The 17,592-nt window shown below is 46.0% G+C and overlaps 1 protein-coding gene across 4 annotated transcripts in view; it reads right to left on the reverse strand.

Moving 5' to 3' along the window:
• LOC122928905 (guanylate-binding protein 1-like) overlaps positions 1 to 13,769 on the reverse strand; it is a 36,847-nt gene extending 23,078 nt beyond the window's left edge. For 2 of the 4 annotated variants that reach the window (XM_044282216.1, XM_044282218.1), the window contains exon 1: positions 13,698 to 13,769. The gene's annotated coding sequence lies outside the window, so the exon portion shown is untranslated. Of the gene's footprint in view, positions 1 to 1,492; positions 1,690 to 13,697 lie in introns of those variants that run through there. The other 2 variants (XM_044282219.1, XM_044282217.1) reach the window with 2 other exon arrangements.
• Positions 13,770 to 17,592: the final 3,823 nt, after the last annotated feature.

Below are 17,592 nucleotides of genomic sequence, written 5' to 3' on the forward strand. Positions count from 1 at the left end.
ATTCTCTGGCGCAAGGCAATATAGCGAAAGCAATATTTCATTTGGATTTACTTTCACTGGAGATGCAAAGAACCCGACTCCACTGTGCTTGGTGTGTGGTGAAAAGCTATCTAACAGTGCTATGGTCCCAAGTAAACTTAAACGCCATCTCCAAATGAAACACCCTTCGCTTCAAAACAAGAATGCGGACTATTTTGTTCGCCTGCGTGAAAAAAAAAACCCACAAAGGTAAATGAAGGAGCTCTTAAAGCTAGCTATCAAGTCGCTGAACTTATAGCTAAGTCAAAAAAGTTGCACACTGTGGCAGAGACATTAATACTTCCCGCCTGCAAAGCTATTGTAGAGGAGATGCTCGGACCTGAAGCAGCTAAGGAAATAGCCAAAGTCCCTTTCTCAGACAACACAATGACGTATTAATGACTTGTCTGCAGACATCGAAAGTGGGGTTTTAGAAAAGATCTGTATCAGTGAGAAATTTGCATTGCAACTTGACGAGTCTACTGATATCAGTGGACATGCTCAACGCTTGGCCAATGTGCATTTTGTGGATGGTGATGCAATTAGAGAAAACTTCTTTTTTTGCAAGGCATTGCCAGAAAAAACAACAGGAGAAGACATTTTTAGGGTCACATCAGAATACCTTGAACAAGGAGGACTTAAGTGGGAAAACTGCACAAGTGTCTGCACCGATGGAGCTGCAGCCATGGTCGGGTGCACCAAAAGCCTTGTAAGCAGAGTGAAGGAAAGAAATCCAGATGTGATTGTTACGCATTGTTTTTTACACCATGAGGCCCTCGTAGCCAAGACTTTACCAGCAGACCTAGTTCCTGTGTTGGATGATGTTGTGCGCATGGTAAACTTTGTAAAGTCACCACCCGTGAAAAGTTGCATATTTGCAGCTTTGTGTGAGGAGATTGGAGCGAAGCATAAAACCTTGCTGTTTCATACGGAGGTCCGGTGGTTGTCGCGTGGCAAGGTCTTGGTTCGTGTGTGTATGAGCTGCGGGAGGAACTTAAAGTGTTTCTGACAAATGAGAGGTCCGATTACGCAAAGCTGCTTGCAAGTGATGAGTGGTGTGCAAGGCTGGCATACCTGGCACATATTTTTCATCATCTGAATGAACTGAACACACAAATGCAAGGCCGAAATGAAAACCTGCTTACAAGTACAGATAAAATAAATGGATTCCGTTCAAAGGTGCAACTCTGGCATCAACATGTGGAAAGTGGCAATCTTGAAATGTTCGCACTCACCAAGCAATGGCAAGGTGTTCACACTGCTGCACTGTGTAAGATAATAGTTAAACATTTAAAAACTCTCGAGGAGAAGATTTAATTTTATTTCTCTTCAGTCTCCACTGAATATCTTCACTGGGTTTGGGACCCTTATAGCTCAGCATCAGTTGGTGGAAAGGACATGACTTTACAGGAGCAGGAGGAACTAACTGAACTGAGACAAAATTATGGTTTCAAGCTAAGATTTGCTGATCTACCTTTGGACAGTTTTTGGTTGGCTACTGCCAAGGAGTTCCCCGTTCTGGCAAACAAAGCTATTTTGACATTGATCCCATTTTCCATGACATATCTGTGTGAGATAAGCTTTTCAAGCCTGACTGCTATAAAAACTAAAGACAGAGAGAGACTGAGAGCTGTTGACGAAGAGCTACGTGTGTTTTTTTCTTCGATTCCTGCCAGAATATCAGCTTTGTGTTCAGCCAAACAGGCCCAGGTTTTGCACTGAGTAAGTAAACAGAAATATGAACAATTATAAAATACTTTATTATTTCATAAAGTAATCATAAAATAATTTCTTTGTGTTTATTTGATTCCTATTGAAGACACTTTGACGAGAATTACTTTATATAGTCAATATAGGCTACAGAGTTTAATTTTTTTAACATTTTCTAATGGTGGTGTGCCTCCCGATTTTTTTCATGAAAAAAGTGTGCCTTTGCACAAAAAAGGTTGAAAAACACTATAGTAGATAACATGCGATAGTATAATGAAGATGACATAATGCTAGGTAAATGTGGTTCCTGCCCAACCACACCAACAACTTGGCCAGGTGACGCCGCTTCCGCCTCAATGTTGTCACGCCGTTGGTCCTGCGACAATGTCCGCCTCTGTCTCCTCATCTTCCACCGTGTCCTCAGCCTCCACTACAGAGACAATTCACAGTGCCCCTCCAGCATACCACATGTGCAGGGCATGGCGGTGTCACGCTGTTCTACACCTCGTTTGCCTGGGTGAACGGAATCACAACGGGGAGGAACTTCTCCGTGTCCTTCATCAAGAAATCGAATCCTGGCTTTCTCCACGACAACTCAAAATCGGAACCATGGTGACAGACAACGGGAAGAACATGGTGTCGGTGCTGCGTCAAGGGGGGTGGGGTGAGCAATGCGCCCTGCATGACACATGTGTTTAATCTGGTTGTCCTGAAGTCTTCCTCCCATCTGCAAGACATCCTACTCCTTCAGCCACTACTACACCGCAAAGCACACCCTCCTTGAGCTTCAGCGGCAGAACTGCATCCCCCAACATAGGCTGATATGCAACGTTTCCACCATTGGAATTCCACTCTTCATATGTTGGACCAACTATACGAACAGAGAAAGGCCATCAACGATTTCTTGATGATCCAAGTGGACAGAAGCACTCCCCTGTGTAACTTCGATGTCAGCCAGTGACAGTTCAAGCGTGACACCTGCCATTTGCTCAGGCCCAATTGAGGATGCCACGTTATTTGTCAGTTGCCAGGACTACAGGATGAACAACATCATTCCACTTCTCCATGTCCTGGTAAATGCTGCTGGTCATGGGACTGGAGACAACGTGGTGCCTAGATCTCACGGCCACATGAGCCCTGAGGTGGCTGAACTGGAGTTAGAGGAGAAGGAGGAGGAGGACATTGGAGCACAAGCAATGCGTAGTGAAATGGGTGGTTTTTCTACTCAGGTGACAGGAAAGGAAGAGCAGGAGTAGCCAGAGGAGCTACAGGGCCGATGAGGAAGAGGAGGCAGAGGACCCAGGCAGTATGCAGTGGAGATGGAGGCAGGGAGTCCCTCCGAGTCACTTGCACTAGCTTAGTGACAGCTGAATTGTCACCATTTGGCACAGGGATGACTTCTGGCTCTCTACCTTGTTGGACCCTCACTACCTGTACAAAATGGGGGCCTTTTTTACTCCCGCTCAGAGGAAGGACAAACTGAACTACTACAGAGACATCCTATGTAGTCAGTTGGCCACTGCCTATCTGAGCCATCATTCATCCTCTCGCAGGTCTGACCAGGGGGGCCCTCTGCACTTTCGTTCCACTGCCATGGCTGCTGTGGCGGGGTGGGTGTAGGAGCAGTACCAGCTCCATCAGCAGCAGCTTGAGTCTAGAGTCGATGATGAGCAGCTTTCTTAATCCGCCTAGTGAAGAAACTACTCACCAGCAGCTAGACCTGGAGAGGAACGTGAACCAGCAAGTTCTTGGACATACTTGGATAGCACCCTGCCACCCCACATTGAAGATCCTCTGGACTACGGGCAGCCAAAGTGGATTTGTGGCCGCAACTGGCCGAGTTTGTCCTGGAGTGCGGCGGGAGGCACCCCAAGGAGAACTCGCCTGTCCACCCAAAATGTGGAGAGACTGACCTTTGTCAAGATGAATCAGGCATGGATCAGCCAGTATTTCCACCCACCAATGCCTGATGCATCAGATTAGATCATCCATGCTTCCGCACCCAAACCTTGACAAGAGGCCAGTTTCTTCTGACTACCTGCCTCAGCCACTGTTCTGACGCTGCCATCCGCCTGATGCTAAGCGCTCCTTCTTACACCCACCATTGTCAGTGGGTACTGTTATTACCACCCACCTCACCACTCTGTCAACTGGTCACTCTGTGGTCTACTGATGCTGCTGCCACCTCACAACTCAGGTCTCCTCATGCTGCTGCTGCCACCTCCACACTATGTCTTTGTGCCACTCTGTGGCCTTCTCATGCTGCTGCCACCACCACACTATGTCACCTTTCCAGTCTGTGGCCTCCTTATGATGCTGCTGCCACCTCAACACTATGTCTTTGTCCCACTCTGTGGTCTCCTCATGCTGCTGCAACTTCACCACTCTCTGGTCTCCTCATGCTACTGCCAAATCACCACTCTCTGGTCTCCTCTTGCTGCTGCTACCTCAACAATATGTCACTGGGCCACTCTGTGGTCTCCTCATGCTGCTGCCACCTCCACACTATGTCACCTTGCCAGTCTATGGCCTCCTCATGCTGATGCTTCCACCTCCACTCTCTGTCATCGTGCCACTCTGTGGTTGCCTTATGCTGCTGCCACCTCCACACTATGTCACCTTGTCACAACTCTGTCTCTGGGCCACTTTGTAATCTCCTCATGCTGCTGCTGACACCTCCACACTCTTTCATTGTGCCACTCTGTGGCTTTCTCATGCTGCTGCCACCTCCACACTCTGTCATTGTTCCACTCTGTGGTCTCATCATGCTTCTTCCACTTCACCACTCTGTGGTCTTCTCATGCTGCTGCCACATCACCACTCTGTGGTCTCCTCATGCTGCTTCCATCTCCACACTATGTCAGTTACCACTCTGTGTTCTCCTCATGCTGTTGCCACATCACTACTCTGTGGTATCCTCATGCTGCTGCCACCTCAACACTATGTCACTGGCCCACTCTGTAAACTTCTCATGCTGTTCGCACCCTCCCCACTCCATGACTGGGTCACTATTTTGCCTTTTTGAGAACATCATTTATTTGACCCTTCTTCTGATCTGTCAGAAGGAAGGAAAAATGAGACGCACAATGGATTTTGTCTGTGTAGCAGCTGTAATTGGCTTATGATTTGGTAGCCAAAAGCAGGAGTGGGTACAGAACACAGAAGACATGTAAATATTCCATTCATGTGTCATCTCTGTTTTGGATCCACTCCTGTTTTTTTTGGGCTTTAGCAATACTGATGGAACAGTGATGGCCAGTTCGCAGTGTTCGCCGATGAACACATGCGATCTGCCATCTTCACTCCCAAGTCCGGCGCTGCAGAGGTAAGTCCTTACCTGTGCCTGCGTCACGAGCCGCTCTGAAACACATGCAGTCACCGGTGATCAGGCAGTTCCGAGAACAGTCTGATGAAGGCTGTTCTCGGAACTGCCTGTTCCCGGTGACCGCATGTGTTTCAGAGCGGCTCGCGGCGCAGGCACAGATAAGGACTTACCTCTGCAGCACCGGACTTGAGAGTGAAGATGGCAGATCGCATGTGTTCGTCGGCGAACACTGCGAACTGGCCATCACTTTTAATGGAATACTGAATGTGAAGGGGGATGCTCAACAGACAGGATCCGTTTTTTGGGGGTTATTGTTCTGAAGGATCAGAGTAAGGGCAAAATAATCAGTGACGTCAACACAAACTTACTACTGACACACTGTGGCAGGTGCAGCGCTATGAAGTGCCTTTTGTCCTGTGTCATCAGAAGAATTCTGATATCTCTGACTATTAGTCTCACCAGACTGTCTGTTACTCTGTAATTCCTCTAGCGCCGTTCTATGGAAACAGTAGGTTTAAAGAGCACAACAAATGCTTGAAATAACTTCTTTATTAACTTCAACTTTTCTTCATATATAACACTGCCGCCTCCGCAGCAGATAGTCCATGTACAAAACACGTGTTGAATAAAGTATCATAAAATGGCGGTATGCATAAGATGGTGGTATTTTTTGTTATTTGATTATGTCTTAATAAATTACATATATTTTATATGTGCATTTTTCATCTTCTTTGGGGCTATTGGTTATTTTGTTTGGTTGAGTATAGTATACCAGACCCCAGTGTTATCTTACATACCATTTTAGTGAGTTCTTTCTTATAGGTTTGTCTCTCAGAGGTTTATCTGAGGTTTAATAGTTCACTTGCTGAATTTGGTCACAATTTGCAGTATGCAGTTAGCAGTAACTATTTGCAGATTGGTTGAGTATGATCTGGTATGGTTGTATGCAATTTGGATTGCAATATGGAATCTGAATGCTTGCAATTGCAACCATACAAATTCAATTGCAAGTTTCAAATTGCAAACATTCAGATTCCATATTGCAATCAAAATTGCATACAACCATACCAGATCATACTCAACCAATCTAGAAATAGTCACTGCTAAGTGAAGTGCGCAGTGATTCTAAGGGCGACGCCTGTCATCTGCATGTCATACGGACTCGCAGTATTATTTTACTACCACAGACTCCCTATGCGTGTTACTGCAAGGCACAGTGTTCTACACTAGTGTTGAGCGTGAATATTCGAAATGCTAATTTTTTTCTCGAATATCGCAACTTCGAGATTTCTCAAATATTTAGAATATCGTTCTATATATTCGCGAAATCGAATATTCATTTATTTTTTTTATTTTTTTTAATTGTTATATTTTTTTCTTTCCCACTTCCCTAAAGTAGTTCTTACCTGTCCTTAGGATTCCTGGCTGCTCCAGTCAGTGCCCGTTGCCGCTTCTGCCGACTTCCGTGCTCATGGAGCGTCCCCATCACCATGGGAACGTCTCCATATACTAGAATGTACTGTCAGATTTGAGAATTACGTTGAAATCGCAATGCGATTACTTCAAGTTATAATAATCGAATTGCGATTTCAACTTTTTACGTATATTCTTAATATTGCTCTAACTTTGTCTTTTAGAATATTCGGAAAATACACATAGATTGTAATTTAGCTAATATACTGCTATAATAATTTTTTTAATAGTGTACATATTTTACAAAACTTAAGTTCAGAAGAGGCAAAAAAATTAGAGAAAAAAAAAAAGGATTATAGCGCTATATTAGCTAAATTACAATCTAAAAGACGAAGTTAGAGCAATATCACAAAATTTTGTAAAATACACATATTAGCCTAGCCATAGTCAATTAGTCATAGGGACGTTGCCTTATACTATCAAAGGAAAAATCGCAATACGATGAATATAACACGAATATTCAATCGAATATTCGCGAAATATCGTGAAATCGAATATGGCACCTCCCGCTCATCACTATTCTACACCACTATACAGGCACAGTGTTCTACACCGCTATACAGGCACAGTGTTCTACACCCCTATACAGGCACAGTGTTCTACACCGCTATACAGGCACAGTGTTCTACACTGCTATACAGGCACAGTGTTCTACACCGCTATACAGGCACAGTGTTCTACACCACTATACAGGCACAGTGTTCTACACCTATACAGGCACAGTGTTCTACACCGCTATACAGGCACAGTGTTCTACACCGCTATACAGGCACAGTGTTCTACACCGCTATACAGGCACAGTGTTCTACACCGCTATACAGGCACAGTGTTCTACACCGCTATACAGGCACAGTGTTCTACACCCTATACAGTCACAGTGTTCTACACCCGCTATACAGGCACAGTGTTCTACACCCCTATACAGGCACAGTGTTCTACACGCTATACAGGCACAGTGTTCTACACCGCTATACAGGCACAGTGTTCTACACCGCTATACAGGCACAGTGTTCTACACCACTATACAGGCACAGTGTTCTACACCACTATACAGGCAGCAGTGTTCTACACCAGCTATACAGGCTCAGTGTTACTACACCTAAGCACAGTGTACTACACCCTATACAGGCCAGTATCTACACCAGCTATACAGGCTCAGTGTACTACACCGCTATACAGGGCACAGTATTCTACACCGATATACAGGCTCAGTGTTCTACACCGCTATACAGGCACAGTATTCTCACACGCTATACAGGCACAGTGCTCTACACCGCTATACAGGCACAGTGTTCTACACCGCTATACAGGCACAGTGCTCTACACCGCTATACAGGCACAGTGTTCTACACCGCTATACAGGCACAGTGTTCTACACCGCTATACAGGCACAGTGTTCTACACCGCTATACAGGCACAGTGTTCTACACCGCTATACAGGCACAGTGTTCTACACCGCTATACAGGCACAGTGTTCTACACCGCTATACAGGCACAGTGTTCTACACCGCTATACAGGCACAGTGTTCTACACCGCTATACAGGCACAGTGTTCTACACCGCTATACAGGCACAGTGTTCTACACCGCTATACAGGCACAGTGTTCTACACCGCTATACAGGCACAGTGTTCTACACCGCTATACAGGCACAGTGTTCTACACCGCTATACAGGCACAGTGTTCTACACCGCTATACAGGCACAGTGTTCTACACCGCTATACAGGCACAGTGTTCTACACCGCTATACAGGCACAGTGTTCTACACCGCTATACAGGCACAGTGTTCTACACGCTATACAGGCACAGTGTTCTACACTATACAGGCACAGTGTTCTACACCGCTATACAGGCACAGTGTTCTACACCGCTATACAGGCACAGTGTTCTACACCGCTATACAGGCACAGTGTTCTACACCGCTATACAGGCACAGTGTTCTACACCGCTATACAGGCACAGTGTTCTACACCGCTATACAGGCACAGTGTCTACACCGCTATACAGGCACAGTGTTCTACACCGCTATACAGGCACAGTGTCTACACCGCTATACAGGCACAGTGTTCTACACCGCTATACAGGCACAGTGTTCTACACCGCTATACAGGCACAGTGTTCTACACCACTATACAGGCACAGTGTTCTACACCGCTATACAGGCACAGTGTTCTACACCGCTATACAGGCACAGTGTTCTACACCGCTATACAGGCACAGTGTTCTACACCGCTATACAGGCACAGTGTTCTACACCGCTATACAGGCACAGTGTTCTACACCGCTATACAGACACAGTGTCTACACCACTATACAGGCACAGTGTTCTACACCACTATACAGGCACAGTGTTCTACACCACTATACAGGCACAGTGATCTACACCGCTATACAGGCACAGTGCTCTACACCGCTATACAGGCACAGTGCTCTACACCGCTATACAGGCACAGTGCTCTACACCGCTATACAGGCACAGTGTTCTATACCGCTATACAGGCACAGTGTTCTACACCGCTATACAGGCACAGTGTTCTACACCACTATACAGGCTCTCTGCAGCCAGGAAATAGCTGTTTTTTAACGTGATACGCCATGAATAAATTCGGATCGAATTGAATCATTTTGGAAAATTCGGCAGAAGGGAAGAATCACATTTTTGAGAAATTCACTAATCTCTAGTAAACAACAGTCTAGAGAGAGCTTAACCAGACAGTCAAAAGCTCACAGTGTCTCGCATACACTCACCTAAAGAATTATTAGGAACACCGGTTCTATTTCTCATTAATGCGATTATCTAGTCAACCAATCACATGGCAGTTGCTTCGATGCATGTAGGGTTGTGGTCCTGGTCAAGACAATCTCCTGAACTCCAAACTGAATGTCAGAATGGGAAAGAAAGGTGATTTAAGCAATTTTGAGCGTGGCATGGTTGTTGGTGCCAGACGGGCCGGTCTGAGTATTTCACAATCTGCTCAGTTACTGGGATTTTCACGCACAACAATTTCTAGTGTTTACAAAGAATGGTGTGAAAAGGGAGAAACCTCCAGTATGCGGCCGTCCTGTGGGCGAAAATGCCTTGTTGATGCTAGAGGTCAGAGGAGAATGGTCCGACTGATTCAAGCTGATAGAAGAGCAACGTTGACTGAAATAACCACTCGTTACAACCGAGGTCTGCAGCAAAGCATTTGTGAAGCCACAACACGCACAACCTTGAGGCGGATGGGCCACAACAGCAGAAGACCCCACCGGCTACCACTCATCTCCACTAAAATAAGTATTAGAGGCTACAATTTGCACAAGCTCACCAAAATTGGACTGTTGAAGACTGGAAAACTGTTGCCTGGTCTGATGAGTCTCGATTTCTGTTGAGACATTCAAATGGTAGAGTTAGAATTTGGCGTTAACAGAATGAGAACATGTATCCATCTGTCACGACCATGTTTATGGCCGTGACTCCTTGGGAGCCGCATACAGTTGCCCGTGGTTTGGGTTGTTGTGTCAACCGCAGTTGGAGGCATTTTGTTGTTTGCCTCAAGTGCAGTTGCCGCGGACAACAGGTATGTGTGCGGTTGCCTTTGGAGTTGTGTGCGTGTATGTATGCACTTTTGTATGTCTAGTGTGCACTCTGTTTTATGTTTGGCGTGCACTGACATCTTTCCTTCACTGTGGTTGCCCGTGGCAACGTTTGGTTGTATGTGTACATGTGGTGGCAGTTTCACGGCCTTCGGGCTGACTCCCAGGACATGGTTGCCACCCATGTCGTTGCCTGCGGCAACAGCCAGAGTGTGTTCTTGGGTTGGACACTTTCCCTTTTAGTTTGTGTCTCCCTTCCCTGGTGCTGGAAGGGTTAACTCCCTTCCCAGTATGTGTGTGCTCTGGGTGTGTTTGTTGGGTGTGGCTACTTGGGCCTATAAAGCCTCAGTATTTAGCACATGTCTGAGGGTTGCTTCAGCCATGCTTAGCTGGAGCAGCCTCCTGTGTTTTCAACCTGCCAGTGGGGGCCACCCTTGTGGTCATAAGATTTATGTCACATAAAGTTTATGTCATGTTTATGTGTGATGTCTATGTGATGTTCAATTGGGATTTTCCTTTGTTGTTTGGTGCAGCTTATGGATCTGGATTCCTGTGTGTGGATATGTGTTTGCCAGCACAGGGACCCAGTCAGCAAGGCTGTGGCAGGTAGGTGGGACTGTTCAGTTCACCTGCCATATCCTTAAGACTGTTAGTGTTCCCCTTTTCCCTGCAGCTTGGCCAGTGAGACCCCTGTTCCTCCGTGTCCAGTAGGAACAGGCCGTCTTACCCTGACTCCTAGTCCAGGGATCGGTCGGAGGGTGAGTTAGGGATCCGAGGTTCCTGAGCATGGGTCCTCCTACCTTAAAGGTCGGCCCATGCAGCTAGGAGTTAGGGTCAGGTTAGGGACGCTTTAGGAGGTGACCTGCTCCCTAATTCTGTCGTCCTGGCCGAGCAGCCTAACATCTTCTGGCATCGCACGGCTGAGGGTTTTCCCCATCCTCAGCCGTGACACCATCATGCCTTGTTACCACTGTGCAGGCTGGTGGTGGTGGTGTAATGGTGTGGGTGATGTTTTATGGACACACTTTAGGCCCCTTAGTGCCAATTGGCCATCGTTTAAATGCCACAGGCTACCTGAGCATTGTTTCTGACAATGTCCATCCCTTCATGACCACCATGTACCCATCCTCTGATGGCTTCTTCCAGCAGGATAATGCACCATGTCACAAAGCTCGAATCATTTCAAATTGGTTTCTTGAACATGACAATGAGTTCACTGTACTAAAATGGCCCCACAGTCACCAGATCTCAACCCAATAGAGCATCTTTGGGATGTGGTGGAACGGGAGCTTCGTGCCCTTGATGTGCATCCCTCAAATCTCCATCAACTGCAAGATGCTATCCTGTCAATATGGGCCAACATTTCTAAAGAATGCTATCAGCACCTTGTGGAATCACTGCCACGTAGAATTAAGGCAGTTCTGAAGGCAAAAGGGGGTCCAACACCGTATTAGTATGGTGGTCCTAATAATAATTCTTTAGGTGACTGTATATATATAGCTAAGCAAGTTTTAGGCAAAAGAAAACATATATATCTCATGTACCTAGTTCTGTTCTGGCCCTTTGTTGACATGCAGTTGCAGAGCTGCGGGGGGCATGTAACAATCTCTGAGGTTTTCCTCATGAATGTTTGTGGGTGTCAACAAAGGGCCTTTCCAAAGGGATGAAGAAAAGTTCCAGCTGTACAATACAATGACATTGCCGATACACACAGGATCTCCCCCCTGTTCTTGTGCAATGCACAGCAGTGTACTGATATGTAAGGTACGAGGTATAATAGATGCAGTGTGTACAGATATATAGTATATACAGCAGTGTACTGATATGTGAGGTACGAGGTATAATAGATGCAGTGTGTACAGATATATAGTATATACAGCAGTGCACTGATATGTGAGGTACGAGGTATAATAGATGCAGTGTGTACAGATATACACTCACCTAAAGAATTATTAGGAACACCATACTAATACGGTGTTGGACCCCCTTTTGCCTTCAGAACTGCCTTAATTCTACGTGGCATTGATTCCACAAGGTGCTGATAGCAGCTTTAGAAATGTTGGCCCATATTGATAGGATGGCATCTTGCAGTTGATGGAGATTTGAGGGATGCACATCCAGGGCATGAAGCTCCCGTTCCACCACATCCCAAAGATGCTCTATTGGGTTGAGATCTGGTGACTGTGGGGCCATTTTAGTACAGTGACCTCATTGTCATGTTCAAGAAACCAATTTGAAATGATTGGAGCTTTGTGACATGGTGCATTATCCTGCTGGAAGTAGCCATCAGAGGATGGGTACATGGTGGTCATGAAGGGATGGACATGGTCAGAAACAATGCTCAGGTAGCCTGTGGCATTTAAACAATGGCCAATTGGCACTAAGGGGCCTAAAGTGTGCCCAGAAAACATCCCCCACACCATTACACCACCACCACCAGCCTGCACAGTGGTAACAAGGCATGATGGATACATGTTCTCATTCTGTTTACACCAAATTCGGACTCTACCATTTGAATGTCTCAACAGAAATCGAGACTCATCAGACCAGGCAACATTTGTAGTGGAGATGAGAGGTACCCGGTGGGGTCTTCTGCTGTTGTAGCCCATCCGCCTCAAGGTTGTGCGTGTTGTGGCTTCACAAATGCTTTGCTGCAGACCTCGGTTGTAACGAGTGGTTATTTCAGTCAACGCTGCTCTTCTATCAGCTTGAATCAGTCGCCCATTCTCCTCTGACCTCTAGCATCAACAAGGCATTTTCGCCCACAGGACGGCCGCATACTGGAGGTTTCTCCCTTTTCACACCATTCTTTGTAAACCCTAGAAATGGTTGTGCGTGAAAATCCCAGTAACTGAGCAGATTGTGAAATACTCAGACCGGCCCGTCTGACACCAACAACCATGCCACGCTCAAAATTGCCTAAATCACCTTTCTTTCCCATTCTGGCATTCAGTTTGGAGTTCAGGAGATTGTCTTGACCAGGACCACAACCCTACATGCATCGAAGAAACTGCCATGTGATTGGTTGACTAGATAATCGCATTAATGAGAAATAGAACAGGTGTTCCTAATAATCCTTTAGGTGAGTGTATAGTGTATACAGCAGTGTACTGATATGTGAGGTACGAGCTGTAATTTATACCTCGTACCTCCCAGATCAGTGCACTGCTGTATATACTGACCAGGTCCGAGGAGTGAGAGGGGCTGTGAATGGGGCGCGGGGGCGCAATGTAGATTCTTACTATGGGGTTTGCTTTCCAGCATTTATTGCAAATGAACAGGATCCATCAGATAAATTCAATCCAATAGTATAAAACCGTATAAGTGCAAACAATGAAAGCGCAAATTAACCCTTCAAAGTGCAATAAAGTAGTGGTTGACAATGGTTGTCAGCATTGCCTTCATGGTTTACATGGCGGGGAAGTAGATCTGTCCTGTGGGGTGATGGGCCGATTACTGTACGGTCCTGTAAGAAGCTGGGCGCCCATCACCCCACAGGACGGATTTCCATCATCCATAAGGCTCTCCATGAACCGTTATGTCTGCCCCTCCCCCACCCCCTGGACACCAGATCTCTGCACATACGGTAAGTTACCTGCCGGAGTCCTCTGCTCTCTCGTCTCTGTCGCCTTTCTCTGATTTTCTCTTCACTCAGGGTGAATATCTCTGCAGAGACCGAAAGTGAAAGGAGATTTCTAAAGTATGGAAATTCCACGGTGGTCACATTTATTAACTATTTCATGACCAGCCCGACCAACAAAGCAAAGTCACTGCCTGACTGCAGTCCTCAATAAGAAAAAGAAAAATAGACACCCTAAATATATAGAGCCCAAAACATATACAGACCTCAGATCTGACTTTTAAATAAATTCAAACCACAACCAACCACTAAATAAATACAGATCCAAGAAAAACCCCTATATAAATACAGACCCCAAACCAGAACCCAAGACATATAAAGACCCCTAAATATGTATAGACCACAGACCTAAGCGTTACCAAATAGAGCCCCCCCCCCCCAAATACAGATAAATAAATCCAGACGCCATAAATATATACAGGATACACACCAGTCCCTCAAAAAGCCAACCATTTATACAGACTACAGAGTAGACTTTTGTACAGACCCCAGATCAGCCCCCAGTAAAGAGACACCAGATCAGCCCCCAGTAAAGAGACCCCAGGTCAGCACCCAGTAAAGAGACCCCAGATCAGCCCCCAGTAAAGAGACCCCAGATCAGCCCCCCAGTAAAGAGACCCAGGATCAGTCCGCTAGTAAATAGACTCCAGATCAGCCCCTAGTAAATAGACTCCAGATCAGTCCCCACCAAAGAGACCCCAGATCAGTCCCCACTAAAGAGACCCCAGATCAGTCCCCACTAAAGAGAACCCAGATCAGTCCCCACTAAAGAGACCCCAGATCAGACCCCTAGTAAATAGACCCCAGATCAGCTCCTAGTAAAGAGACCCCAGATCAGCCTCTAGTAAAGAGACCCCAGATCAGCCTCTAGTAAAGAGACCCCAGATCAGCCCCAGGTAAAGAGACCCCAGATCAGCCCCCAGTAAAGAGACTCCAGATCAGCCCCCCGTAAAGAGAACCTAGATCTGCCCCAGTAAAGAGACTCCAGATCAGCCCCCTTGTAAAGAGACCCCAGATCAGCCCCCCAGTAAAGAGACCCCAGATAAGCCTCCTAGTAAACAGACCCCAGATCAGCCCCCACTAAAGAGACCCCAGATCAGACCCCTAGTAAAGAGACTCCAGATCAGCCTCCAGTAAAGAGACCCCAGATCAGCCCCGCTGTAAAGAGACCCAAGATCACTGCAGGGGTCCGGCAGTCCCTGGTAGCCGGGCCCCTGTTGTATCCGCCAGCATCGCTGTTTACAGTGATGCCAGCGGTTTGGCCCCTTCTATGCCGCGGTCCGCGCTGACCGCGACATAGAAGTGGTTTGGGGCGGGTGAGTGATCGCATTGAGTCTCCGCGCTGCTGTGGTGGGGACCCGATGCATGACAAGGCAGCCAGATGCAGACTTTTGTACAGACCCCAGATCAGCCCCCAGTAAAACCACCCCAGATCAGCCCCCCAGTAAAGAAACCCAAGATCAGCCTCCTAGTAAAGATACCCCAGATCAGCCTCCTAGTAAAGAGACCCCAGATCAGCCTTCTAGTAAAGAGACCCCAGATCAGCCTCCTAGTAAAGATACCCCAGATCAGCCTCCTAGTAAAGAGACCCCAGATCAGCCTTCTAGTAAAGAGACCCCAGATCAGCCTCCCAGTAAAGAGACCCCAGATCGGCCTCCTAGTAAAGAGACCCCAGATCAGCCTCCTAGTAAAGAGACTCCAGATCAGCCCCCAGTAAAGAGACCCCAGATCAGCCCCCAGTAAAGAGACTCCAGATCAGACTCCAGTAAAGAGACCCCACATCAGCCCCCCAGTAAAGTGACCCCAGATCAGCCCCCCCGTGAAGAGACCCCCTATCACTGCAGGGGTCCGGCAGTCCCTGGTAGCCGGGCCCCTGCTGTATCTGCCGGCATCGCTGTTTACAGTGATGCCGGCGGATTAACCCCTTCTATGCCGCGGTTTGCGCTGACCGCGACATAGAAGTGGTTTGCTGTGGGTGAGTGATTGCATCGAGTCTCTGCGCTGCTGTGGCAGGGACCCGATGCGTGACAAGGCAGCCAGATGCCGTGTAGAGGCTGCCCAATGCCCTGCATGGCATTGGGCCCTGCATTCTACAGGTGTCCAGGAGATCCAGCCTCAGGCCTGTCTCCTAGGCAACCTGTTAGTGTATGACTCACTGTAGTACACGAACAGGCAATGCATTACAATACAGATCTATTGTAATGCATTGCAGAGGGGATCAGACCCCCAAAAGTTGAAGTCCCAGAGTGGGTCAGAAATGAAGTAAACATTTTTAATTTTTAAAACAGTGTTTTAAATAAAGCTTCAAGTAAAAAAACAAAACAAAAAACATGCCCCTTTCCCCTGATTTTCTAAGAAAAAAAAAAAACGCACATATTAGGTATTGCCGCATCCATAACGAGTGGATCTATAAATATATCACATGATCCACCCCGTCCAATAGAAACCATAACAAATAAAAGCTATGTAAAAAAAAAGCCATTTTTGTCAACTTACATCACTAAAAGTGCAACACCAAGCGATCAAAAAGACATATGCCCCCCAAAAGAGTACCAATCTAACCATCACCTCATCCCGCAAAAAATGAACCCCTACCTAGGACAATTGCCCAAAAAATAAAAAAAACTATGGCTCTCAGACTATGGAGACACTAAAACTGTGTAAAACTTACAGTAAAAAAAAGTATACATATTTGGCATCTCCGCGTCCGTAATAACCTGCTCTATAAAAATATCACATGACTTAACCCCTCAGGTGAATACTGTAAATAAAATATATAAAAACACAATGTAAAAAAAGCTATTTTTTTTGTCACCTTATATCACAACAAGTGGAACAGCAAGCGATCAAAGTCATACGCACCCCAAAATAGTGCCAATCAAACCGTCATCTCATCCCGAAAAAAATGACAAGACAGTCGCCCAAAAAATAAATAAAACTATGGCTTTCAGAATGTGGAGACACTAAAGAACAATTATTCGTTTTTTTATTTGGCATTGTCGCGTCCGTGAAAACCTGCTCTATAAAAATACCACATGATCCAACCTGTCAGATGAATGTTGTAAATAACAAAAAATAAAAACGGGGCCAAAACTGTTATTTCTTGTTACCTTGCCTCACAAAAAGTGTAATATAGAGCAACCAAAAATCATCTGTACCCTAAAATAGTATCAACAAAGCTGCCACCCTATCCCGTAGTTTCTAAAATGTGGTCAGTTTTTACTCTAGGGGTGCATCAGGGGGGCTTCAAATAGAACATGGTGTCAAAAAACTAGTCCAGCAAAATCTGCCTTCCAAAAACTGTATGGCATTCCTTTCCTTCTGCGCCCTGCCGTGTGCCCGTACAGCAGTTTATGACCACATATGGGGTGTTTCTGTAAACTACAGAATCAGGGCCATAACTATTTAGTCTTGTTTGGCTGTTAACCCTTGCTTTGTAACTGGAAAAAAAATTATAAAAATGGAAAATCTGCCAAAAATGTGAAATTTTGAAAATTGTATCTCTATTTTCCATTAATTCTTGTAGAACACTAAAGGGTTAACAACGTTTGTAAAATAAGTTTTGAATACCTTGAGGGGTGTAGTTTGTAAAATGGGGTCATTTTTGGGAGGTTTGTGCATGCCCCCTCAGGCAGGGGCATGCACAAATCTCATAGAGCCCCAAATACAAACTCAGTATGGGCCCCCAGCCCCACTTACATTCCCAGTACATGTGCGTCAATCACCGCAGGCAATGCAGATCACAACGCACCTGATTCCTGACAAATTTTACATTTATTTTTTACTAAGCAGAAGAAATATTAATTAATAAATTAAATTTAAAAAATGTCGCCCTCGGCCTCAATCAGTT

This window comes from Bufo gargarizans, chromosome 2, assembly GCF_014858855.1.
Source record: "Bufo gargarizans isolate SCDJY-AF-19 chromosome 2, ASM1485885v1, whole genome shotgun sequence".
Taxonomy (NCBI): Eukaryota; Metazoa; Chordata; class Amphibia; order Anura; family Bufonidae; genus Bufo; species Bufo gargarizans.